Raw genomic sequence first — 24999 nt, forward strand, 5'->3', positions numbered from 1 at the left:
ATCAGCACTGGAACCTCTTGGTCTGAAATGTCATAACATAATTATTGCCACTAGGATATCTTACAGACTTCCTAGTGACTTCCTGTAAATGAGGAACAGAAACCAGTGGTGGCTTAGTAAAATGTTGACGTGTGGACCCTCATCAACCTAGTCACCATTGCCACACTTCCAAGAAACCTTTTAAAAAATGTGGCCAGCTGTATTGTTCCATATTCTTTATCTCTTTGTGTTTTTAATATATGTGCATGTACACACATACACACAGATGGCTATTATGCTGTATAACCCTGTTGTCTGGTGTGCACGTGGGTGTGTATCTGTACATCGTATCCAATCATAGTGAATTAAAAACATCATCTGAAAATCAGAATAGTAATCTGGCAAAGACCAGCGTATGTAGGACTGTGGCTGGAGAAAACCATACCCTCCAACATTTCATGGCCAAACAAGATCAGAGTATGGTCAGGATGGTAAAAGTTATTTATGAGAACAAAATGCAAACTAGGAGAGGCTGTAGCTGTTTACTTTTGCCAGATCATACTGGGAAGGGTATGAGTCCTTCCTCCTCTCTTTCCCCCCACCCTGCTGAGTTAATTGAGTTCAAACTACTTTTGCACTTGGAACTCAGTTTGCAGCAATGAAAGTAAGCTGAGGGCAAAGAGGGAAAGTGAGAGGAGAGAAACTGGGACATTTTAAAAGCAGCTGGGAAAATGGCATGGCAGAGAATTAATTAGCAATAGCAATAGCAACTACATTTCTATACCACTTATCAGTGTAGTTAAGCACTCCCTAAGTGGTTTACAATGTGTAAACTAATTGCCCCCAACAATCTGGGTACTCATTTTAGCAACTTCCTCGGAAGGATGCAAGCCTGAGTCGAGCTTGAGCCCTTTTGCTGGTATTGAACTTGCAACCTTATGGTTTGTGAGTGAGTGGCTGCAGTACAGGCATTTAACCACTGCGCCACCAGAACCAAATCAGGATACCTGGATGGTACAGAGAAACAGAAAGAGAGGGGTGCAATATGTCCCCAAAGAGCATAAGCCACCTCCTGTCCTCCACAGCTCTGCTCAAGCCCTGCAGGCTCAGGCGAATGTCCTCTCTGATCAAATCTAACCATCTGGCCTGTAGTCTTCCTCTCTTTCTGCTGCCTTACACTTTTCCTAGCATCATTGTCTTTTTCCAGTTATTCGTGTCTACTTAAGATATGGCCAAACTACAGCCTCAGTTTAGTCATCTTGACTTCAAGGAAGAGTTCAAGCTAGTCATTTTCATTTTTACCAGCAACAGGTCTTTTTGTTTTTGTTTTTGTAAAGCTGATAGGTCTCTTTGCCCACCCTAAAACAAATCAAGCTGAAATACTTTGCATTACAAGAGGGAGGGACAGCACACAACATTATATTTCTGCTAAGAAAATTCATTCTCCTCTCCTGCAGTTACTAGGCTAAAATCAGAGGTGACAGGAAAGCAGAGAAATACCCACATAACTTGTATAATTGGCTATAAATTTTAGTCCAGATCTGTTGAAAGGGAGCTGATCTCAAATTGTTCATCTATAGCTATGAGCCTCTTCTGTCTTCAAGATCTATGATAAATCCGTCCATTTGTATAAGTTCTCCTTTTAGACCAGGCTCCTGTTCACTTATTTCTTTAAAATAAGACTTCCTCAATTATCGTTCAGCCCCATATTCTTACTCAAGGAAAGGTTGGTGTTAAGTCAAGTGAACTTTGGCTTTTGATGACCCTATGAATGAGGTAGTTCCAGTCATGAACTTCCCTGTTCAGGTCTTGCAAAGTCAGGATCATGCTTTTCTTGGCTGAGTCAATCCATCTGTAGTGTGACCTTTTCTGCTATTTCACACTTTAACAATTTTTTAAAATTGCTATACATTAGTTTGGGGCAGATTTGAACACCATTTAGTATGTTGCAGATCTGTATACCTGTGCCTGGAAAAAATATTGATAAGAACAGGCAACCGTTTAGAAACAGGTCAATATGAACAGGATAATGCTCATTCAGGTCTGTTTGTCTGTGTCTTCTGGATGATCTATTTATGAGCAAAACCTCTCAAAGCACATGCATCTCTCCTGAACATGATTATTTCTCACAATAACTTCTTTTGTGATAATCAACATTCTACATAAACTTTTTAAACCTAGGATTACTGGGGTCTTATGGCAACAAACAATTTAAACTATAGTAAATGTACAATATTTTTCTCTCTCCCCTATCACCTTCTTGTCCAGGAAAATAAGTTTATGACAACATACAGATGTGAGAACAACTAAGAATACAATCATCTATCTAAATAGGGTAGACCTCTAGAAATTATTGGACTGCAGCTTCCAACAGCCTTAAGCAGCATAGCCAATACTGAAGGATGATGGGAGATGCAACACCTGACAGGCCATTGACTCTCTCTTTTTGATTCAGATGGAGGGCATTTGTCACCAAAGACAGCTGTTCAGATTTGCTTAATGATTGTGCATACACAGTTTTGAGCACTGAGGACCAGGATTCAAATTCCTGCCTGGCCATGGAAACCCACTGGGTGACCTTGGGTAAGTCACATTCTCTCTGCCTCAGAGGAAGGCAACGGCACAACACTTCTGGACAAATCTTGCCAAGAAAACCCCTCACCAAGAGAACTCTGCATTAGGGTCTCCAAGATCAGAAACTATTTTAAAACCACAGCAACATGTATGTGTCTTGGTGTGCTGTGTGGAGAAACTTACATAAGTGATTTTGTCCCTTAGATGGTGATATAATAGGATGGTGTGGATGACTGGCTGGATTTATGCAGGTTTAGTGCCTCTGATGAAATTCATCTTGTATAAGAAAAGAGTACAGAACTGCCAGAATCTCTCCTGCCAATGCAAATAAGCTGGATTTGTGTGCTATTCACTGGACTCACCCTTATTTTCTAAGCAGTGAGAGCTTCCAGCAGAGAAGTGCTTATCCAGGCTTGTTCTTCTGAAAGAAATGGTCACCTTAGACAAAAGATGCTGGGAGACAGCAGCAAAGTGTTGGAGGACAGAGCTGTGGGTTTCACAAGGCCTGTCCTGTATCCCATAAGATAGGCTACTGCCTTCAGGTGTGATGGAGAGCAGAGTCCTACCACCAGTACTAAACAAACATTGAACTGACCATTCAACCAGCTTTTGAATATGAAATAGGAGAGGGTGCCATCTTGGTTTTTTTGCAGAAAAATGATAACTGATGGCTTAATATTTGCATTTATTTGCATACGCCATATAAATGTTGGACACAGGTAGAAGAGCAGTGCACATGGCCCTGTGATAAGAAACGATTGTTTGTTTTATTCTCATATCACATCGTCTGAAGTTTTTCAACGAAAAAGGTGTGGCCGTATGGACCCAGATAGCATTTTTGTCCAATTTTAAGCATAAAAAGGAGAACTGGAGGGGGAAGGGGAAAAAAGGAATGTGGTAGGCTCTTTGAAACTAACCTTATGATTTTTAACACTTTGGCTGATGAAAAAGCCAGTGGAGCTTCAGAAGCTTGCAACATGTATACTGTTGACTGACCCAACAAAGCTATAATGGTTTTGTGGATTTTGAATGCTATTGTACTTTATTTCAGCAGGAGCTTTCATGGATATAAACTCACTTCTTCAAATGCAGTACAGAGTGAAATTCAGGCCTCAGAATATAAAACCCATTTACACAGTTGTGGGAGTAAGATGAGTTATAATAGAATCAAGAAAGATGAAAATCATGTCCCTTGCCCTAAATTTTCAAAGGGCTATGTAACGTGATGCAGGTCTTTCTGATCTTTACAGTGGTTTGTTAGTGTTGATATGTGAAAGCAGTAAACCTGCTTAACAAAACACAGTTTCCCTGTGTACAAAACTCTTTCTGGGATTATTTTTTGGTATATGTGCAATAGTGAGGACTCTAGAATTAATATACTGTATGTATTAATGCATGTCTGTAGCTTAAATGATTGAGATCTTGTAGCACCTTTGAGATCAACTGAAAGAAATTGGCAGCATCAGCTTTCGTAGACTTAAGTCTACGTACTTCCTCAGATGCATTTGGTGGAGAGTGAGACTTAAGTCTACGAAAGCTCATGCTGCCAATTTCTTTCTAAAAGGTGCTACAATATCTCTTCTCAAACTGATTTTACAGATCAATATGGCTATATCTTTGAATTCTACTACTTAAATGGTTGAGTAAAGAGGGAATTTCAGCAAGTGTCATTTGTCACCTGGGTATGTAGCAGGGTAATGTAAGGGTCACAGCAGGGCAGAGTGCACAGCGCATGCACAGCTCTGCCGTTGAACATTTTGTCATGACTCTGTGTCTTCTGGTTCTTGTATCTGCCTCCTGAGCACCTACTTTATTTTGATTGTGGGGCTAAACCAACATCTTCTCTCCTATCCTTCTGAAGTGAGGATGTGGGCTCATACAAACAAACATACATGACTATGCTCCTAAACTCTCCCCTTCCCTATGGGAGCTGGTCCTAGCTGGGTTGGGACATCAGCTGCAGGAATGTAGGCTGGATGAGATGTGACGCCAGCAGGAACATTCCTGATGAGATCTTTGATCGCCGCAGGGGTTTTGCTTGATCCCCCTGGAATCTTAACTCCTCTACAGGGAGTTACTTGTGAATCTCTCCTCCATTTTTCTCCCTTTCTTACTGGCTACCCATGAATATTTCTCATGGAACATAAATTAGGGTTGGCAGAGGGAAAAATTGGAGATCGATCACTTTTAATGGTTGTTTAGAAGAGGGAATTTCTGCAGTTGTTGCTTGTTCAGCAGGTGTTGCTTCACCTGTCAAAATTCCCTTTTCTACACATTGAAGGGATAGGTGCTAACTCCCTCTGGCAACCCTATGAAAGAATCAAGTCTGGGTGTTTTTTAAGGCCCATCACCTATACCTGATGGTGGACCTTAAGTGACACCCAGACTTGATTCTTTTATAGAGTTGCTAGAATGTAAACTGGAGGCCCACCTATACCTTATGCTAGAGAGCCAGCATGGTGTACTGGTTTGAGCATTGGACTAGGACTCTGGAAAACAGGTTTTGAATCCTAGCTCAGTAATGGAAATTCACTGGGTGACCTTGGGCAAATCACGTTTTCTCAGCCTCAGAGGATGGCAATGGCAGTGGCTAACCCTCTCTCAAGAAATGTGCCAGGAAAACCCCAAGATAGGGTTGCCTTAGGGTCGCCATAAGTCAGGAGCAATTTGAAGACACACAATAACAATAAATATCTGATTGTAGCAGCTGTTTCTGTCTCTCACATCATGTCTGCCCTACTTGCTTATAAAGAGATTGGAGCTTAATTTTAACACTAAGAAGGGTTCAAAAGTGAGTGGAGCTCAATCTCACTCCATACCCTTTTGTTCCTTACTCTTCCTACTCTCTCTATTTCATTCTCCTTCCTTTGTCCTTCAACATTGTACTTCCATCCCTTCTATTCCCTCCTTATTCTTCACCTTCTACTTATCATTCACCTCCTCATCCCTTCTTATCTCCCTCTTTCTTCCATATGTCTCTTCAGGCCTCTCTTTCACAACCCTTCTCATACCCTTCTTCACTTACACATACTTTCTTACACTAAGAGTGAATTAAGTGAATGAAAGCATGAAGGACGAGAGGGAGAACAGAGAGGGGTGGGGTAATGGAGTAAGGATGTTGTTATGATCGGGTGTATTATACTTATTTAGATTTGATACATGTGTGGTAGAACTAGAACATAAAAGATTGGGGTTTTATGGATAAGAGGGAAAGGGAGGAGGGAGGGTTTATTGTCATCATTATTGTTATTAATTATTTAGGGAATAGAGTAGTTAGTAGGATTGTATTTAACCAGTTCTTAGTAGAATGTTTCTCTGTTTTTGTCTGTTTTCTTCTCTTTCTTCTTTCTTTTAGGATGGAAGTGTTACGATTAATTGATGAGGTTGATTGTTGTTTGTAATATTTGTTGCATTGTCTTTTTTAAATTAATAAATATCTTCTAATTATATTGATAAAAATGTTAATCTGTTTACTTTGTTGTTGTATTAATTTTACTGCTGAGACTGGAGAGAGGCACTTGGAAGACTTTCTGTCTCGTGCTAAAATACCATATAGATTTGGATACTGTATGTACCTTGATTTGTTCAGATTGTGGAGGGGGAAATGGAAGAACCATTTGCTGTTGCATCACAACAAAATGTCTTGAACCAACCTGACCTCAGATGCATGACTGACAACTTCATTGCAGTGGATTGCTATCCTGCCACAATTGCACTAGTTTAAGAATGAAAAACATAATCACAGAATCATAGAGTTGGAAGAGACGCCAAGGACCATCCATTCCAACCCCATTCTGCCATGCAGGAACACAGAATCAAAGCACTCCCAACAGACAGCCATCCAGCCTCTGTTTAAAAACCTCCCAAGAAGCAGACTTCACCACACTCCAAATGGAAGCATATCAGTTTAGCATTATTTCTTATCACACTTTTCCCCACAATAGTGCTTTGGCAATCGATGACCACATTATCTGTTTCCCGCACTGCCAAACACTGTCTTCGAGAGGAAGAGGGGAAATTAGCAATTATGGCTACCAACCACCTTGTGAAGTTGGTTGCTGTGTGAATGTTCTAGTCTTCCTCCGGCCTGAAGCAGCTCAGTGCTTCTGGAGGAGGGAGAGATGAGCAATTGCTGCTGCACAACTGCCTCTCAAAGCCCACTGTTGTGTGAATGTGTACATAGCAGTCATCTTTGGGAAGGAGTTGGTAGCACAATCACTGTGAGTGTCATTCCTTCTCATGACGTGACCTAAATACAACAATCTCAACTTTTGGCTTCCAGGGAGATTTTTGGCTTGGCCTACTCTAGGACCCATTTGTTTGTCTTTTTGGCTGTCCATAGTATCCTCGGCACTCTTCTCCAGCACCACATGTTGAATGAATTTATTTTCCTCTTATCTGCATTCTTCACTGCCCAGCTCTCGCATCTGTGCATGTTAATAGGGAAAACAATTACTTGTATGATTCTAACTTTCACGCTTATTTGTATATCATTACATTTTAGGATCATTTCTAGATCTTTCATAGCTGCCCTCCCCTTTTCCAGTCTTCTCCTGATCACTTGACTGCAGTCCCCATTCTGATCTATGTTTGACCCAAAGTATGGGAACTCTTCCTTTGTCCAATTTCTCTTACCTCCCAATTTTTCCATTATCTTTGTTTTCCTCCCTTCCACCTTCATGCTCATTTAAGGCTTTTCTTTTCCTCACTAGTCACTGTCCAGTTCCATATGGGAGGACTTTTGATTTGTTGAAGATGTTCTGGGCTCTTAAGGTGGAAACAGCACTTGGAGTTATTTCCAAAGCCAGAGAAAGAAATTACTCTCCCAGGTTTGCCCCCTTGCATTGTCTCTAAAGTAGATTAGGGAATACATATCTTTAAAACATACTGCTGGCTAAGGAAAGATTGCACTTACTGTATTTAAATTGCTAAATCCACTTTAGCAATTTTAGATAAACGGAGAGATACACACGCTTGGGCTGCTTCACACTGCAGAATTAATACAGTTTGACATCCTATGGAATACTGGGATTGGTACTTTGTTGTGGCATCAGAGCTCCCTGACAGGGAAGGCTAAATAGACTTCAAAACTACAAATCCCAGAATTCCATAGCACTGAGCCATGACAGTTAAAGCAGTCTCATGCTGCTTTATTTCTGCAGTGTAGAAATAGCCTTAGGTGTCCCCTTAGTATTCATGCCACATTTTAGGTGGCTTAGGATGTATTCACACTACAAAGTGATAGCACTATGGTTCCATTTACTCTCTTAGGTGTATCCTATGGCATTTTGGGATTTGTAGTTTAAGGGATGGGTACTTAAAATCCTCAGCTAAAGAGCTCTAGTGCCTCTACTGCCTTTAAAAAAAACCCAAGAGGAATTCATATTACTCTTGCACTATGAAATCTTACTTCCTTTTCCCTTCCTTTGGAATTCCTGAGATGTTTTCTCTGAGTAGGAATCTCTAAATTCACCTCAAAATTTCACTGCAGGCAAAATGCAATGCTAGCACTAAAGCAGTGCATATTACTTGGTGCCCATTTGTGTCTGTCTCTCTGTGTACATGGGGGTTTGGGTGGGATTGTAGTTACCACTTGACCAGAATTAGAGAGGATTTATCTTCTGTACCTGAAGCCAGGAAGTGGATTGAGCACTGAGCTATGACTGGAGATCAGGGTTCGATTCTCCACTTGACCATTAAACCCACTGGGTGACCTTGGGCATGTCACACTCTCTCAGCCTCGGGGAAGGCAATGGCAAGCCTTTTCTGAACCAATTTTGCCAAGAAAATCCCATGATAGGGGTCACCATAAGTTGGAAAAGACCTGAAACCACACAACAACAGCAATCTTGATTTGGCACTGTTACAGTAAGATTAGATTGTGGTTCTGCTCCCTGGCATGGAGTCCTAAATCCCCATGGTTGTAAGGGCCTTGGGAGTTTGGTTTCAGACCCTTGATGAACTAGTCCCCGGCCACCAGCCAGTCTGATCACGATTTTGTTCCATGGATATCTCAGCAAAAGCATTACATTCTTTGCATTCCGAGAATGCAAAATCCAACCCCTCCTCTCCCTCCCCCCCCCTTGGTAATTAACTTCACCAACTTGCTCTGAATTTGTTCTCTTTTTTTTTGCGGGGGGGGGGTTGGGGGAGTTCAGAGATAATAATTATTTTGCAAAGATTGTGTGCTAGAACTACATTCCTAAAAGGGTAGCACAAGGAGCAAGGTTCTAGTTCCAATTGTGCAGATGAGAATATAAGAAGCACTCTGTTGGATCGGTTAATGGTCACTTTAATCCAGCATCTCATACTCTTCACCATTTAACCAATGAAAACCAAGGGGCATATGGCCAGGAAATATCATTGTCACGATGGCAAAAGTTATGAATGAGGAAAAAGACACAAGCTAGGGGAGGCTGCAGCACTTTGCTTTTGCCTGAACCTTCTGGGAACGGTAAAATTTTGCCCCCCTCCTCTCCTCTCTTCCCTCTTAAATTGAGTACAGATTATTTTTGCACTTTGAACTTGCACCAATGGAAGTAAACTGAGGGAAAAGGGGAAAAGTGGGAGGAGGAGGAGGAAACCAAGACATTTCCAAAGCAGCTGAAAAAGTGGAAGGACAGATTAATTGTGATTTTCCCTTCCAAAGTGGAACATTTTGAGGGCATGGCATCCTGTTTTCACCAGTAAAAAATATTATATTTTGGGGAAAGCACCAAGCAGGACTTGAAAACTCTCAAACTGTTGCACCCATCAGCTGGATCCAGTGGTATGCTATCCTCTTGAATTGGAGGTAGCATTAAGCCAATGTGCTTACTCCTTGCTGTCCTTCTTCATTAATTTCTCTAATCCTCCTTTAAAGACAGCTAAGGCAGTGGGTTTTACTGTATCTTGTGGTAGCAAGCAAATCCCACAATCTAATTTTGTGTGATTTCTTTTTAAGGAAAATCTCTTTAAGGCTGTAAATCCCTCACACCATCCAGTCACACTCTCCTGTCAGGGATATTGTGATACTTGAGAGGGATAGTAAAAGAAATATAGGCAGTATCCTCTGCAGACTACTTAGGCGGTATGAGGTGGTATATAAATGAAGCTGCTATTGCTATGTCAGTTCATGGGGAGCACAGCTCAGAGCAGAGGGGTCCTGTTGAGTTCATGCCTTGTTTGTGGAGCTCCCATAGATTGGCTGGATGGCCACAGTAGGAATAAAATGTTAGGCCTTTGGTCTGGTCCAGCAGCACTGATCTTATGTTCTTAATAAATAATAATAAAACTTTTATTTATATCCCACTTTTTGGTAAGACAATCAAAGCGGTGTGCATCATTAAATGCATAGGGTTTGCATTTCCTAATAAAAATATTCATTTTGTCCCGCTTCAAATAGGCAAAGCAATAAAGCACACCTCCCCACATAAATCCATGTATTTCCTAGGCTTGGGATGTGTTTCATTGAAGAAGAAGAAAATTCAATCAAAATTATGGGTACATGTGGAGAGAAAAGGAATACCATTATAAATGTATATATTTGGAAACATGCTATTGGAGAAAGAACAAAATTTCATAGCTTAGAGGGAAAGGCAGAAACGTGCAGAAAAGGGGGAACATGCCTCACAACTTGATTAGGAACTGGGAGGAGATGACAGTGCTGGTGAGATTCTAATGAATTTAGCAAAACAAATGGGGTTCTCTGGAGTCTGGAGGCATCTGTTTTTCCTCCTGAGGGATGCCGCAGCAGCCAAACCGCGCGGCATCCCTCCGCACCAAAAAGAACCCAGAAAAAAACAGGTTCTTTTGGGCATGCACGGATGACGTCATCAGTGCTCCATTGGCTCACTGCGGCATGTCAGTGAAGCAAGTGTGGCACCTGGACGTGTGAACATTGTGCCCCCTGTGTGGATGGGAGGTCACCATGATGCCGGTGTCCGTACAGACTAGGGTTCCAGATTGTGAAGTTGCTGCATGCTCCAGAACCCTAGAATCGGTGCTTCTCGCCCATCTGTATCAGGCCAATATGACCAATTTCCAGATCTTTACCCCTCAATGTAACATATTTCCAGTGCCATGGATATTTAGGCCCAGGGCTTAAATACCCTACAGGCATCAGACCCTCTCTGATCTTTGAAGCTAAGCAGGGTCAGTTTTTGAATGGAAGACTGTCAGTAAATACCAAGTTTTATAGGTTCTGTTTCAAAGGAAGGATCTAGCAAAACCACTTCTGTCTATTACTTGCTTAAGAAAGATCTATGAAATTTATGGGTTCGCCATAAGTTGACAGACAACTTGAAGGCACATACACACACAGCTGAGCCAGAGCTACCATGGTTAACAATCCACTAGCTCCCTCCCTCCAGGTCTTCTCAATTTCTTCTGCATTTAGTTCAAATCCTCACAATAGCAGCAGGGTGGAGAGCATATCCTCTCACATTTTTACAAAGGAAAATGAGGACACACATGGCCAAGCAACATCAGAGTATGGCAAAGTTTGCAAATGAGTAAGCCCAGAGAAGCCAGGAATGAGTCTACAGGAAGAGCAAGATCCAACCCGCTTCCCTCCCTGACTAATGAACTGAGCGTAAATAACTCTTGGGCTTTGAAGTCAGTTTGTAACAATTGAAGTAAGCTGAGGAGGAAGTGGGAGGAGGAGAAAGAAACTGGGACATTTTAAAAGCAGCTGAAGGACAGAGGATTAATTGAGAATGGTGGAGGAATGGTGGAGTGCATTTTCTTAATAACAATAAACTGATGTGATTTGTACTATTGTATTGTAAAGTATTTGGGGATGGCTTATGGGACAATTAGAACCCATTCACTTTGCAAAACACCTGTCCCTGGAGTAGCTGGTTTGCTAGTATGGATCAACACAGCTGCCTGAATTTTTGAACTCTCTTCAGGGACTGTGGCAATGGAAAGTACGGTGACAGCTGGGGTTCAAGCATAAACCACCTGGTACCCTTGCAATGTTTTGAACTACAAGTCCCCAAAGTCCCAAACAGCATACCCAAAAGTTGAGGATTATGGGAATTGTAGTGAAAAAATCTGTTGAGCACCAAGTTGTCTACCTCCACCTGCATTTTAAAATTTCTCACTACACCACTTCATATGGCTCCTCCAGCTGCAGTGGTTCTTTTTTACTTTCTACATCATATATATTCAAATACTGCAGAACCTCATATTCATATTTCATAACACGTATATTTTGTATTACATGGCCTAACAAGCATTTTGAGCAGATTGCTTGCACAAGACTGCTGGACTGTGTACATTTTAACATAAAAATACCACCATTTGTCCTCTATCTCCTCAGAATGATGTATGGATTTGGGACATCTCCAGATCCAGCTGATTAGCAAAAGTGGCCAGATTTACCATCCAATCAGGGAAAAGACTTTAAGGTATGTTCAAATATCAGATATATATTTAAATACACAACACAAACAGATCTCTATGTATGGGCAAGTGTGGGCATGCTTATGGAAGGTAAAATAAAAGCATTTGGTGCTCAAGGTAGCTTACTCATAGAAAGGAACTTAATGATAAATTGACCAGCCAGTGATATGAAGAGTTCTGGCAACTGTGCGCTTCTTTGTTGTGCAATACCAGTTTTATTAATTTATCTTCATGTAAATCCAGCCAACCAGCTGTCTCTCTGACTTTTTCTGAGGGATAAAATTGCTTTTGTAATCTTCTCCCTGAGTCAATTCCATCACCAGACAAATCTAAGCAGCTGGTGCCAAATGCCCTCCTAGTCTTAGGTTCATGTACGTAGATAGCCCTCTGTATCCATGGTTTCTACATTCACTCATTCACTCATCCACGGCTTGAAAGTATATATATATATATTTCAAATTCCCAACAGTAAACCTTGATTTTTCCATTTTATATAAAGGACACCAATTTACTGCACCATTGTATACAATGGGACTTGATCATCCATGGATTTTGGTATCTATGGGGGGTTCCTGGAACCAAACCCCAGCAGATACCAAGTGCACACTGTATTTTGTTGTTTCATATTACATGGGGTAAGGCAGTCTTGCCCAACCTAGTCTCCTTCTGGCTGAGGGATTATGGGAATTATAGTCCAGCATATGGAGGGTGCTAAACTGGAGAAGGATACGGTAGGCAATTGGGTGAAGGCAGTAAAGGAACATATTACATTAGATGACTTGCAAAAAAGCCATTCAACCAGACTGAGGTTGTCAGTGTCCCACATGATGGTCCTGTACCAGGGGTGGGAAACCAGTTGCCTTCCTCTTTACATTATGAGGTGGCTTGAGTCATCAGGAGCTATTTCCTCAACTTTCATATTGAAAGGTCATTTATATGTCTACACTTGTTTTAGACATACATAAATCTACTCTTGTGCTTTGTGTAGGTTACTTTGGGGGTCCCTTCCCCAACCTGGGTCCTTCCAGATATTATGGGATTAACCATACTCTTCAACTGTCTGAATTTGGCAGGGACAGTCCCTATTAAACCTCTGCCATCCCACTTTTTCAGTTGTGTTTAAAATGTCCCTCCCAACTTCAGCTCCCGTCTTCAGCTTACTTCCATTGCTGCAAACTAAGTTCAAAGTTTGAAAATAATTTGCACGCCATTATTAAACTGTAAACTGCTGTGTCCTATCCTACTTTGTCAGGGGCAGTCCCTGTTAATCCTCTGCCACCCCACTTTTTCAGCTGCTTTTGAAATGTTCTTCCAACTCTCCTTTCCTAGTTTGTCTGTTCTTCCCCATAAATAACTTTCATCATCTTGACCACGCTCTGATGTCACTTGTCCACATGTGTCCTGGTTTTCATCTATGAAATGTTGAAGGGTATGGATTACAGGTCCTATCATCCCTGAGTATTGGCTATACATATTGAAGCAGTATTCCAAAACATCTAGATGAGGGCACCATACTGGAGAATGCTAGATAAGACTAGCATACTGTACTACCACTCCCCCTCCCTTTGTTATTCAGTTTGTGCTTGTGAGTGCAACTCTGCTTCACTCTACACAAGGGGGACTCTTGGTTCTTCAGATGTTTTGAAATGCAAAACATGTGGTGGGTGGAAGGTTGATCACCTTTGCAATATAGTAAGGCACAGTGAGGAAATCATAAGCCCAAAGTGTGGCTTGTTTAACCAAACGCCAGCCATATTGCTATATAATATAATAATATAATATATATATGATGGGACACAGTGGCATTTTGAGAGTGAGCATGGTGTGTTGGTTGGAATATTGGACTGCAACTCTGGAGATCAGGGTTTGATTCGCCACTCAGCCATGGAAGCCCCCTGAATGACTTTGGGCAAGTCACGCTCTTTCAGTCCCAGAGCAGTCTAGGAAGAAAGTCACCTTCACAAGTTCCACTTGGAATGAACAGGAGCAGCACAGGTAAACTGATGAGATGGAATGCCTGTCACACAGCCCCTAGATGAGTATAATTTCCATCATCTCAGCCACTGGATGAGGTTGGTGGGAGTTATAGACTAACACATGCAGAGAGTGCTAGGTGGTATTAGGCAGGATTAGGTGCATTCCTAGCCTATTCTTGCTGAGGCCATTTTATGTTCTCTTTCTTTTCCTTTCAGGAATCTGGAGCCTGTGGCCCTCCAGATATTGTTAAACAACAATTTCCATCATTCTGACCCCTGCCATTCTAGCAGGGGTTGATGGGAGTTGGAGTGCAACAGCATCTGCAAGTTCACATCCTCCCTGCTCTTCCTCCAAGTCCATCCCTCCTCAGGCAATGTAACCAGCAATAAAGAAATAAAATATTCCCTCTCCCTTACCTCTCCATCTTACAGTTTTCTCTCCCTTTCCTAACCATCTCTCCTCTTTCTCCCCATTATTTTTTTAGAAGCCTAAAACCCTATATCCCTGACCAGTATCCCTGACCAGATCTAATGTGAATTTGAAGGCTTTCACGGCCGCCATCCATAGTTTTCTTGGAAGATGCCAGCCACAGCTGCTGGCAAAACATCAGAAATAAACTCTTCTAGAACGACAGGCGTGAAAGCCTTCAAATTCATATCCTGAGAAACCTACAAAAAACCTGACCAGATTGCTTCCTCTCTTTCAGGTTTACCACTGGCCAGTTTCTCCCAATTAGGGAAACAAATATTTTGCATGGCTGAAAACCAACACAAAAGCCTCCTCTGTGGTGACACCACAGACTCAGATGCCATCTCCTCACCATTCTTCTAACCCGCTCCTGTGACTACTCTGATCTACTGTGGAAGATTGTCATTTTGGAGCAAAGGAGGGTAGATGTGTGGGTATAATCTTTCATCTTTGTGGTTGTTAGGTGTTTTTCCCCCTTCTCTCTCTTATTTTTTCCCTCTCCCCTTTGGCAGGTGGTTGATGGAAACCACATGACGGTTCAGCCCCTGAAGTCAGTTTTCTGTAGAGTGTGTGTGTGTGTGTGTGTGTGTGTAGAGAGACAGCTCCATACCTCATTGAAACCAGCTTGCCTCCAAGGGAAGTCAACCCCTCTCAGTTCCTTCCAGTAGAGTACAGTCTCCTCCAGTCCTGTGAAGGGCTTGACACACACATGCACACAGCTTCAGTCTGCTGGCAGAAAGGGGGAAAAGGGAATTCAAGGAACAGCAAAAAGAAAGGACTTTAAAGGCAACAGGAGAGACCTGGCGACTTGGTTTGGGGGAACCATTCTGCCCCAGGTTGAGATACGCAGGACAAGAGTCTCACCCAGAAGGTACATTTTCTTTTCCTCTTTTCATTCTGCTTTCCTCCCCTCCTTCTCCTCCTCAGTACATTTTACAAAATCCTCCTTCTCTTGAATGAACTGCCTTTGCGGTGGACGGATTATGTTCAAGGGACCACACAGAGATCCCAGATGTGGGAAGGGAACCCAGGAGTTTGAATTTCTAGACTCCTTGCTATCACTAAACCTTACTTCCAAATGCTTCCTTGCTTTAACCATCACTGTCTGTGCCCATCTCCTTACACTGTTTACATCTCATCTTGGCACATTGGTTGTTATCTTCATTTCTTTTGGTGTTATCTTCATCCCCCCCCCTGCTCTATTAGAGACCCCAGCTCCCCCATAACCACTGATAACTGCTTCTTTTCTGGAAAACAAAGGAATCTTGGGCATTTTGGCTTTAAATCTAGAATGCAAATGCCTGCCTGTACATGCGTTATGTTAATCTAATATTAATTCTTTTCTTTGATTTTCTTTTCTTTTGGATAGACAGATGCTCTAATAAATCTCTATTACACACAGACATGTCTCTGGGTGTTTTATGGTGCAACTGTGGCTGTCACTTTCCTAAATTCTGTTCCACTTTTCCCACAAACTGATGAGAATTGGGCTGTTAACAGCTTGCTCTTAAACTCTCTTGTTCTCAGGTTTCCAGCTTGGTACTTTCATCTGCTTGGCAGCTGCCTAACACTATGAGAACAAGAAAGCGGGGCATTTGGATTTGCTTTCTCACTCCTTGGAATAATCCTCAGGGTTTCCAGGCTACACCTCTGGCTTTATTCTCCTTGGAAGAGAACTTTATAGGTATATATAAAGCTGGAGCTGTTTTCTGAACTCAGCTATAACTTGCAGTCAGTTGTTACTCTTGTTCCATGACCATTTTCTCCCAAACATTTTTTGAAGGAAGGGGGAATCATGCCATTTTGTCTTTTTTATGGGAAAAGTCAGAGAGGGTCGTATCATTAGGGAAGAAGGGGTGGGCACTTCATGGGCTTGGTTTTGTCTGACTTTAATGGTAGTGGCAGGAGAGACAAGATCAGATTGATCCAAAGGATCACCTCACTTGGGAATTCTCTTACACAGTCCGGATGGAAGATGGTTTGAGGCAAGAGTGGATTGTGCCACTTTTTAGAGGTGTGTGTATGATATCTCTTTTCTGCCTCAGACCCCATAATTTCTTAGATCTGCCCTGGTAATAGGTCTCATCTTTGCTTCTGTGTACATATTTGTCAGGACAAATGGCTGAGTGATTACAGTCAATCTCATCAATGCCACTTCTGGAAATACAGAGAATGCATCTAATATGTTAAGTGTATCCATGCCAGTTTGTGCTCAAGGAAAGCTGGAACTGTTTTGTGTGCAGGAAGAGAAAATTCCTACCTTTGTGGTTTGTTGTTGTGTGCCTTCAAGTTATTTCTGACATATGGAGACACTGAGGTGAACTTTTCATGGAGTTTCCTGAACAAGATTTGTTCAGGGGGGTGTTGCCTTTGCTTTATTTTTTTTTTTTTTTTTTTTGAGGCTGAGAGAATGTGACTTGCCCAAGGTTTCCCAGTGGGTTACTGTGGTGAGGTAGGGATTCGAGCCCTGGTCTTACAGTGTCCTAGCCCAATGCTCAGACCATTGTACCAAGTTGGCTTTCTAACAGGGATTCTCACAAGGATTTGGTTCTAGAATCCTCATGATTATATTGTGTCTTTTGTTCCAACTCAGGGTTATGTGACTGTCTTCCTCCCTTATGGGGTTCAGAGCTTAGAAATGCTTTTTTGTGGAGGATGGTATTACCAGTGGCCATGTAAGATGGAGGATTCTGGAAGTTGTAGTTCAGGAGCATTTCCAAGCTCTGATTGAGATCCAAATTCAGGCTGAGATTGTCAGGAAGCTGAATCCCACAAGCTATTTCTGTGCTCCTGTGGTGTTGTGGTACACACTCAGCCTGGCTCACTGACTCCAGCCAGCCCCCTCCATTTCAGCTGGGCACTGCAAAGGATTGTCAGAAGAAAGGCTTCACTGGCAGAGCTTGGGGACAATTTGGGGACTGCTGTTGTTGCTGTATGCCTTCAAGTCTTTTCTGACTTATGGTGACCCTAAGGTGACCCTATCATGGGATTTTCTGGGGCTGAGTGTGGTCACCCAGTGGGTTTCATGGCTGAGCAGGGAATTGCACCCTGGTCTCAGAGTCATAGTCCAAAGCATAAACCACTACGCCATGGTGGCTCTTTCATTGTGGGACTACAATGCCCAGATTTCCCCTCCTATGTCATGGTAAGTAGCCATATGAACTGAGTAGAGTCTGGGAGTTGTAGTCCAAAAAAACCCTGAGCTTTCTCAAAAAACTGAAATTTCTCAAGCGCCAGTTCAGACCAGAACTATATCTAATCAGCATCTTGTAATCATCCAGATCCCTGCGGCAAGTAGAGAAGAAAGTCAGCTAGTTCCCTCAGACATGAATCCATCAGCATCTCCTATTTAGAGGTAAACTGCCTCTTGACATAGAGGCTTCACACTTCGGTCTCATGGCTCACAGCCAGCAGTAGAGACTCCTCTTCCCCTTTGTGTTTTTCTAATCCCTTTCTAAAGCCATCTAAGCTGCCCCTACATCATGTAGGAACAACTTCCTCCAATGAATCATGGGACTATTTTTCTTTTAAAAAGGACTTTGTTTTGATTTTTCTGCTCTGAACCCACTGTCTACCCACTTTATTGTCCTTTGACCCAGTACCACTCCTTTCCTTCCTCATCCCAAACCGCTGGATCCCACATCCTTTCAGTAGTTTTTGAAGTTTTCTCAGAAGCATTCCTTCTGTTACCCCTGCTGTTGAAAAAGGGACTGTACAACAGTTTTGCTAGAGAAGGAACCTGGAAGCATATACAATCAGCTCTCCATATCCATGAGGGTTTTTAATATATAGATCTGCAGTTTAGGATGTATCATCTGGAACTACATGAAGCAATGTAAGCTGCCCTTTTGAAAGAGGGAGTTTATGTCCCCCAGCTTTCCCCATTTAAGTAAAGGCTGAAGAGCTAATAATAGGGAATAGGATGTAGGACTAGCTGTAGATATTTTTCTACTACCTGAACTAGAAACACAGAAACAGGTCAATGGGAATAGCACTCAAAAACTGCCATGTTATACAGCGGGCCCTTGGTATCCGCTGGAGTTTGGTTTCAGGAACCCTCGTGGATACCAAAATCCATGGATGCATAAGTTCTATTAAATGCAATGGCATAGTAAAATGGTCTCTTTTATATAAAAGGCAAAATCAAGGTTTTGGAATTTATATATTTTTGAAAGTATTTTCAAATTGTGGATGCTTGAATCTAGGGAGGGCTGAATAATAAGCCATCCATGAACCTTGTTAGAGACCCGTTGTCCCTTATTAGATTAATTCTGGGAAGACTGGAATCTCTGCCTGTGGTCCCCCAGTCCCAGCACTGCATTTCTCAATCCAAGCCCAGTTGTTGGTTAGAGATGGAATATGGAACTCTCCTGCCTGGTGTTTGTCCAGAGTGAGCATGAAACCTGAACGTGGCAGACTGGAAGAGTTTTTCATTCATAGCCAGGATAAATGTTTGCAAACCTTGAGAGCAAATCCAGCAACGTCTCCAGGAGCATCCTATATTCCCACCCTTGGAAGCGGTTATGGGGAGGCCCCAAGGGGAATCGGAAAGCACTGCTCCTGCCAGTTTAAGCAAAAATCTCCCCAGTCCTTTCAAGAAGAAGAGATGCTAGAGGTAGGTGAGGGAGATTGGTTTACCCAAAGTTTAGACAGAAGGAGAAATGCCCCATTTAAAAGTGTTTGATATGAGAATGCTAACAGGTCTCATGGAGAAAGGGTGGGCAGAGTTTTACAAGGGCAGAATGCCGAAGTGGGTCAGCTCAATGGGAGTGGAAAGAAAATCTCCTAAGGTTCTCCCTCCATCTCTGCAAAAGAAGGTCCAGCAGGCCTGGGTAGGAAGGAGTGGGGATAAAATACACACATGCCCACATTCACACCCACATTCACACACACATCCCCCCTTGTCCACATCCCTGTGCCAGTTCCTGCCTTCAGGCCCTGTGGTTTCCTTGGCAAGCTGGCTGCTGAGCTGGCAGTCATGGCCCAAGGCTTTCCATACCAGCTTGGCTTTGCACAGACCCAACTGCTGAAGCCACACAAACTCCTCCCAGCCATGGCATGTGGCATTCGGGCACCATCTCTTAGTCTGCCTCCCTCCATCTTTTCTGCCCAGATTGATTTTTAGCTGAAATGTTCTTAACCTCTCATTAGGTTAGCTGGAGTTGTGCTTTGCCAAGGTACTTGTCACCACATTCCACCTCTTTCTCCATCACACTGAGAGCCAGGGTGCCTGCATTTAGTTACCCATCACAATGCTCAAGATACCTAATTGTAACCTATCATCCATTGCACAGTGATGAGATCTATAGTCTTCTAGAGAAATGCACAATGCTTGGAAACTTCCTTTCTTCCTTTAAAGTGGAACCAGGTCAGTTTGCCCAGGTTAATCTGACACATCTTGATGATGTTGGCTCCCAGGGTTCATGCTTCCTGACCCTTTGACTTCATTTATCACACATGGAGCCCAACAACCCCTCTGACCCATAGCAGGAAATGCCTTGGTGGGAACAGATATTTGGCCAATAAAACAAGGGTGGAGAACCTTTGGCTTGCCAGATATTTTGCACTTTTTGGTTGTTATTTGACATCAAGTCAATTTTAATTTACAGCAACCCAATAAATGAGAGAGCTCCAAGACTTTAGTCATCGACTGCCCCTAGGCTTGCCATATCCCGCCTGGGGGCGGGACTTTCCCAGTTTGGGGCGGGGCCACATGGTCCCACCCCAGTTTGGCCCCTCCCCCAGGACCTCCCCCCCCCCCCAGCAAGGCCCCGGAGGCAGCTCCATCCCTCCCCATGGCTGTGTGCCACCCTCCCCGCCTCCCTGCCTGGCTTAGCCTAGAGAGCAGGTCTTCAAGACATCTGCCACTCAGAGCTATTGCCAGCCCACTTGGTATATATACCCTGCAAGAGGCATTACTTTCAGGTTACAGTGAGCAAAGAAAAAAAGGCCATCAATGGTTCCTGTTTCCCTGGGAGTCTAAATGCCTCCTCATCTTTTAAATGTCTACCACTCAGTATTGTTGTAATTCTTTATCACAGGGTCGTTTTTGAGGCCCTAAACACCTTTCCTTGTAATATGCAAATTTCTCCCGAAGCTGACCAATGGGAAAGAAGCAATCAGCCCCCCCTCCCCTTGGGTTGGTTTTCAAGGGCTTGGAAGGTAGAGATTTTGCCTTGCAAGTTGCTGGTAAATAATAGAAGGCTTTGGGGTTGCAAAAGGCTGCAGAAATAGTTTGACCCCCCCCCCCTTAAACATCCATGGCTCAGTGCTATGGGATTCTGGGAATTGTAGTTTCTTGTGGCACCAGAGCTCTTTTGACAAAAGGAGACTGAATGGAGGCGTTGCCTGGCTGGGGGCAGAGCCTCTTGCCAGCAGTGAGAAGGCTGCGATGATGAGGAAAAGCAGGGGCTCCTCTGGTGGTCCTGGCCACTTCCCTTGGCTCCCTCCCTCCTCCTCCTCCTCCTCCTCCTCCTCCTCCTCCTCCTCCTCCTCTCAGAGCTCATTCACACTCCCTGGCTTTTCTTCCCCCCCCCCCTCTGCACTTTGAGACCCCTTTAACTGCCAAAGCTCAATGCTCTGGAATTCTGGGGTCTGTGAGGCATTTGGCCTTCTCTGTCAGAGAGCTCTGGTGCCACAATCAACTACCATTCCCAGGATTCCATAGCACTGAGCCCTGGCAGTCCAAGCAGTGTGTTTTGGACACAGAGATCCTCCAAATGAATCCAGTCCCTAGCTTTTATATCTCTCACACACACTGCAGGAATAATAACCCACTTTGAGACTGCTTTAACTCAGTGCTAGGGAATCCTGGGAATGCTAGTGTTTGGGAGACATTGAGACTTCTCTGTCAGTCATGGCTCTGAGGCCACAATAGACTACAATTCCCAGGATTCCCCAGCACTGAGCAGTCTCAAACTGGACCATTTCCTCAGTGTGGATGCACCTGGGGAGGCATTCTGGGCACTGCAGTTCAACTACGTTTGGAGGGTTATGGGACTCCCTGTCAGAGATAGCTCTGGGGCCACAGTGTACTACAATTCCCAGCATTCCCCAGCACTAACCCAGAACAGTTAAGTCACTCTCGAACTGGATTATTTCCTCAGTCATTTCAGTCCAACATTGTTTTATTTCTGCAGTGTGTTTTGGACCAGAGACAAGGTGACCAGGCATCCTCCTCCTTTTCCAGGACATGTCCTGTTCTGTCACATTTCAAAATGTCCTCCATTTGGATCATGGCTAAGAAGCATGGATTTATAAGTACATGGGTGTTTTTAGCTTTTATCTTTGGCCATGTCCTACGTTTTTTTGCTTGGGTGCCCTACATTTTGGGGTGAGGGCATTGGTCACCTTGGTCAGAGAGCTTTCCAGGGGTTAACTGCCATTCTGCTGTGGTGCTGGAACAAACCACCATTCCCAGAATTCCATAGCATTCAGGCAAGACAGTTAAAGTGGTCTCAAACCAGATTATTTCTCCAGTGTAGATGCAGCCCAAGCCTTTTGCCTCTCTTATGCCTGAGATTTCAAAGCCCAGCCCTGGCACCACAACAAACTACAAATCCCAGGATTCCATAGGATGGAGTGATGAGAGTGAAAGCAATGTGGCAGCAGCCTAAGTGTGCTTAATGCAGATCTTAACATGGTGCACCTCTTGCCTACAGAGTCTCACAAGACTTTTTTAACTACTTGTACCCATTAACTCCATTTCATGTCTCCTTTATTTAGTGGGGAGGAATACAGACAAAACAAGTCAAAATGAAGAAAAACCAAAGTCTCTTGACCAAAGGGTTTGGTTGTGGAATAAGCCTCTGAAATATGCAAGAGGCAATGTTAAAATAAAGCCATGTTCAATGCTCAAATGTGCTGTTTGGAATGGGGAGAGGGGGGTGGCCAGAAAAGGAAGTACATTTCCGTGATCTGTCTACAAATAATGTCAAAATGTCCTCCATTTTGATCATGCCTAAGAAACATGCATTTATATGAACATTTCTAAAAAAGCCTCAATTTTTTTGCGTGTCCTCCATTTTTTAAAAACGTGTCCTACATTTGAAAATGTTGTCCTGCATTTGTCCTACATTTGTCCCGGTTTGGAGGTCCTCACTTATGGCAACCCTAACTGCCCCGCTCAGGTCTTGCTAATGGCTTTCTTGGTTGAACAAATTTTCCTGTAGTGAAGTCTCCTTATTTTCCTATTTGCCTTCCACTTTACCAATCATTATCATTTTTCCCCCCGAGGCATGTCATCTTATGGTACAACAGTCTCAGTTTAGGAATCTTCACTTCTAATGAGATTTCAGGCTTGATTTGCTATAAACCTATTCATTCATCTTTCACAGCAGCCCATGGTATCTGTAGAACTTCCCTTCAGCATTGTACAGTGGACCCTTGTTATACGCTGGGGTTTGGTTCCAAGATCCCCCGTGGAAAACAAAATCCGTGGATGCTCAAGTCCCATTAAATATAACGGCATAGCAAAATGGTGTCCCTTATACAAAATGGAAAATCAAGGTTGATATTTGAAATTTATACTTTTTTTTTTAACATTTTCAAACTGTGGATGCTTGAATCCGTGTATAAAAAATCCTTGTTTAAGAAGGGCCAACTGTATAACAAAATGAGTTGCTTTTCTTCCTGTCAGCTTTTTTCACTGTCAAAGTTTCACAACCATGCATATTTTGTGCTGCAATTCCCAGAATCCCTTCTTATTGGCCATGCTGGTTGGGGTTGATAGAAATTGTAGCTCTCTCTCTCTCTCTCTCTCTCTCTCACACACACACACACACAGACAAACACACAGACAAACACACACACACTCTCACACAACTGGGGTTGTGCAAAGGTTTATCATGCCTATAGTACAAACATCCTGCTTCCATGTGTGTATGCTTGTGATGAAATATCGTGTTTCATTATTTTTTCTAATGGACTTTAGATCTATTATTATTATTATTATTATTATTATTATGAGAATGCTTCTGTTTCTATTAAGAAACCTAAAAAGGAGGAAGTTGTCATTGTTGTGTGCCTTCCAGTTGTTTCAGACTTATGGTGACCCTAAGGCTTATCATGGGTTTCTTGGCAAGTTTCTTTAGCAGAGGGTTGTCATTGCCATTCTCTGAGGCTGAGAGAGTGTGACTTGCCCAAGGCCACCCAGTGGGTTTTCATGGCCGAGTGGGGATTCAAACCCTGCTCTCCAAAGTCATAGACCAATACTCAAACCAGTACACCATGCTGGAGGGGGAGAAAAAGGGGAATGTGTCAGCATCTTTAAAGACTAATTGTTTTATTTTAGCATGAGCTTTCATGTATACAAACCCACTTCTTCACGTGCAGTACAGGTTGATATTAAAGCCTCAGGTATAAAGCATATTCATACACTTGTGGGAGTGGACTAGAATGCAATAGGATCCAGAAAGATGCAGAGCATGACCCTTGTTCATAGAACCATACAGAATTGCTGTCAGGCACTGAGAGGCTGCATGTAAGTTTATGTGTTGCGTAAGGTGTTGTCCCATTGGCTTTGCCATTAAAAAGAAACCTCGGTCCCTGAATGGATGCTTGGTAGGGACAACAGCCAATTCCCAGAATTGGCTGGGAATTAAAGACTCGAGTTCTGATACCTCACGTTGGGTGGGGAGATGCAATTTGCTGAGCTGGAGCACTGATGACTTGGAGTTTGGGCTCTGACATTGGATTCATGAAAAGCAAAATCTGGCACAGTCCCCAGGTCAGTCACAGGGGAGGAGTCTGTAACAGAAATAGCTGTGTGAAGCTTCACCATGATGTTTGGGGGGGACTGAAAGAGTTCCAGAATGTGAGCGTGATTTGGGCTGGCCCAGGACTTTTTTAGCTACAGAAAATTGAAGTGTGACCCATTGTGCAAGTGCACTCTCAGTAACACAGAACACTGAGAAGTACTCATGAGCAAGTCTTGTAGAAATACATCCATGGAAATGTGGCCATGGAGCACTGATAGAGCTGGTGCATGTAAACTCCTATGTATATGGCGCTGAGCTGAAATAAAAACCAGTGAAACTAGAAGAGTTCTTCATGGCACCTGTCAGAATACATTGTGTCACAGAGGGAAACACATGTGGTGTTCATTATATGGGAGATGTTGTTGCTGGTCTCTGCTCCCCCTGCTAAGGAGGCTGTTGTTGTTGTGTGCCTTCAAGTCATTTCCTACTTATGGTGACCCTAAGGCAAACCAAACATGGGATTTTCTTGGCAAGTGTCTTCAGAGGCAGTTTGCCATCCTGTGAGCTGAGAGAGTGTGATTTTGTTACCCCAAAACCTAGGCTCCTGGAAGGGCCCCCACAAGTTATATTCAATGAGGAAATTAATTTAGCTAAATAGGGAGCAGTGAGAGGGCCAGGATAACTCTATCCAGGGCTTTCAGCTGATATATATCCATTCCAAACCCAAAGAACTCTAGTGGTAGGTTCCAGATTGGTTTAATTTATTTATAGAAAGGGGAATCAACACACGCACAAAGCACTCTTTTTCTCACACACGCAAGAACTAAGATATAAAAGGTGGTAGCAGACTTCAGATTAAAGGATTTGCAGTGGCACAATACGTACCAGTTCCAGAAGCCTGAATTACAGTTCTAAA

General features: G+C 43.0%; 1 protein-coding gene across 1 annotated transcript in view; it reads left to right on the forward strand.

Moving 5' to 3' along the window:
- The first annotated feature begins 15173 nt into the window (after positions 1–15173).
- LOC149322991 (biglycan-like) overlaps positions 15174–24999 on the forward strand; it is a 76585-nt gene continuing 66759 nt past the window's right edge. Inside the window, exon 1 of the mRNA XM_089485866.1 lies at positions 15174–15256. The gene's annotated coding sequence lies outside the window, so the exon portion shown is untranslated. The remainder of the gene's footprint in view (positions 15257–24999) is intronic.

The sequence above is a fragment of the Sceloporus occidentalis genome, unplaced genomic scaffold, assembly GCF_023333645.1.
Source record: "Sceloporus occidentalis isolate IW3139 unplaced genomic scaffold, rSceOcc1.0.p SCAF_1, whole genome shotgun sequence".
In the NCBI taxonomy this organism is placed as follows: domain Eukaryota; kingdom Metazoa; phylum Chordata; class Lepidosauria; order Squamata; family Phrynosomatidae; genus Sceloporus; species Sceloporus occidentalis.